The following is a 3429-nucleotide window of genomic DNA, read 5'->3' on the forward strand; positions in this document are numbered from 1 at the left end:
TGTGAGCTATAATGCCCAGCATAATAATGTACCATATGAAAATGACTGTATGATAACATCATATATGATATTTATGTTTTATTCGAAAATAGTTTTCCTTGGTGATACACACCTTCTTATGAAAACAATTCTTTAAGGGATTTTAATATCCTGCGAATACCTAAATAGTAATCCCAGCACCTAGGCTTGGGTTACGGTATTGCATCTCAATTCCAATTGGAAGAATTAGGACACTCGTTGGAGCCACCGTATACGATGATCAGTCGTAATACGATAATAGTAACCTTTTCTACTAGTAGAGGGACGAAACCTTCACATCTTGGTTATCACCCTTGCCGCATACGGGCTATGTGTCCTCATTTCGGGTATACACACACTTCGCAGGTCTATATGTACATATTGTACCGTCTCCTACGGTACCAGTAGTCTATCCAATACACGAAATACTTGGATCCTACCACTCCCTTGTCCTTTAGGAAATCCTATCATATCTCGAGAACTCGAACCATATCGAAGTTTCTCCAAGCGTTTTGCTTGTTGATAGGCATAACTTTACTGTATATATATCTGTACTTTCGAAAGTTTCGGAGGAAGTACTAAGGATGTGAGTTGACCGTTGTCAATAGATAATTAATAAGGGGGGAAAGTTTCTCCTTGAAACCATATTCAAAATATTAATAAGTCGGGATAATATTCACCGACGATCTGAAATTATTCGAAGGATATTCCGAAATCAGAAGGTATGTTTTAAATCAGGATCTATGATTTTAAATCAATAATAAACCCTTTCATAAATAATAAATAATTAAATGATGATCGATAAATAATTAAACCTTGAATGAGTTTACTCTTTAAAAGAATATTTAAAAATAATATTCCTCAACTAGTTTGTGTCTACATAATTATTATTCTTTAATGATTAATCAGGTTTGAAATAAATAATTAATGGGGTATACTACTCCCATGATAAAGGAATAAGTACGTAATATTTATTATTCGAACAATAAAATATAGCTGAGGGAATATGATCGTTGGGAAATCGTTTTAATAAAAGTTTGAGGTGTTTTAATATTTCATAAGTGGACGTTGAGTCCCCTTAAAACATATTATTATGGACTTATAATCGTCCTATAATATCATCGGAATGATTCTCGGGTTTTATCTTAAATCCCGACCGACTCTCGGTCTCATATAATATGTCATGCTTAAAGCGAAATAAACATTTCACGATATATATTTATCGTACAATATCGCTACATTATGCGAAACTTCAACAACTATATATCATGCAAGTATGGTATTTATGCAATGATAGTAAAACAATCCTTTCACAACACAACAGTAAAATGGAGTTGGGTGGGGGGGTATTTATACTACTCTTGGTTGCTTCTCTTGGATGCTTTGCTAGGTTGCTTCTAGGAAGATGAGGTGATATCTTGCAATTAATTTTATTCTCCTAGTATAGCATTCTAGGTTGATTCTTGGTTGTAAATCTTAGGGACAAATCTTTGTAGCTTGCTAGCTTACAAGCTAACTACAAGTTTTAGCTTCCTTAGCACACTATTTTGCTAGCTAGCTTGATCATCCTATGGTTAGCTCACTATTTGATGAAGTAACCATGGTTACTTCCTTACCATGGTTTAGTTAGTGCGTTACATTTATTTAATCATTTACGCGTTCGCTCGGTTACTTAAACGTTCTTCGTAATACTTACTCGTAAATGGTTCGCGATGTAATTCCTTTCGTATTTATTCCTTATACTTTTAATTATCCTACTTGAATATAAATCCGTAAGGTTTTAACTTCGTAATTATATTGTGATTCCCGTACTCCTCGATGAGTCGTAAATACGGTCGTTTTTCAAAGTTCGTTTTCTTCGAAAACTAATAGCGTTTACATACACTCATTTGATACGTATAGTTGTAATATCAACTCCGAAACTCATTTTCTCATGCATTTCATAGTGTGGGCTCAAAAGTTTTTCCCGTCCGTCAGGGTTACTATTAATTAAACATTTTACAAGGTCTCAAAAATTCGAGTTATTACACTACTCATATAATATATGAGCTGGCTACTCGCCATTTGACACCTAGCCACACAACTAGCAATGAAATCCAATTTTCTCCAATTTTTTTTAAATATCCATGCTAATTTATTATTAAGAAAATATCCAAAATTCTAAATATAAACAAGCGATTAAACCTCGACAATAAATAAACCATGACCATGATCTAGCACTCTACCAACCTATAAGGCTTAGTGAAATACAATTGTCTCTAACATGCAAATTAATTTGATAAGACTTAATATCACTAAATACAACATTACTACACTAGCATTAATATCACCAGTCAATCGGAAAAATTATCTACGGGATCATGTTATTATGCACATGCATGCAACTACATGAACAAACTATCATAAAAACTATCAAAAATAAAAAACTACTACATGATAAAATATGCAAACTATATGCACTAAACTATCATTAATATGCAACTATATGCGACTCACACAAAATATATTCCTTCAACTACTACCCCCAAACTTAAAATATTCACTATCCTCAATGAAGGTAATAGTAAGGAATCAGGCATACCTACTCCGAATCAGAATCATCACCCTCAATGGGTGGAGTGTCAGGCGTGTCTAGAGGTGGATACACGGAATCCTCACCAAATACTGGCCACTGAATGTCAACACCAGTGGCTCTAAATGCAGTCCCAAGTGCCTGGGTGAGATCATGTGCAAACTGACTATGAATGTCATGCATCGCGTCCATCCTCCTCGCTAGATGCCTATACAGTGTCGAACTCAAACCAGCTCCAACCTCTGCTACTGCTGCTTCCTGTTACTGCTGCTGCGACAAACCAACCTCCTCTCCTAACAGAGCTTTCCAAGCTGCTCGACGGGCCTGCGAAGAACCTCCCGCAAAAGTATGAACTGCTGGTACACCACCTGGAAGATGATTGTTAGGAATATGTGTATTAGTTTGATGATAAGTTAAACAAAACACTTAAGTAGAAATCTAGTGTTTGTAGCCTCAACGGATAAGACCATTTTGGCTATCCGTTGAAGGAGTAGCTTTACTTAGAAATAAGTTTAGTATTGTAGCACATTTCATTCTCTGTATTTAAGTTGTAATTCTTAGATGTTGTGAGAAATTATCAGCAATGTTGACTACTAGTGGATATGCAAATAGAAGGGCTAATTGTAAATATTTCATGCCTTGTAATTTTGTATAAGTGAAGTAGTATCAACTGATATTAAAGGCCTTCAACGGATAAAGCTTCAACGGATAAAGTCATCAACGGATGAAAGCTTCAACGGATGCTTAGTTCAATAGCAGTTGATAGTGACAATTCATAAGCTGATAGAGGCACATGGGTTGACAGAGACAAACTGGAATGTGGCAGCCTCTAGGAGGAA

The sequence above is a fragment of the Apium graveolens genome, chromosome 2, assembly GCF_009905375.1.
Source record: "Apium graveolens cultivar Ventura chromosome 2, ASM990537v1, whole genome shotgun sequence".
NCBI lineage: Eukaryota > Viridiplantae > Streptophyta > Magnoliopsida > Apiales > Apiaceae > Apium > Apium graveolens.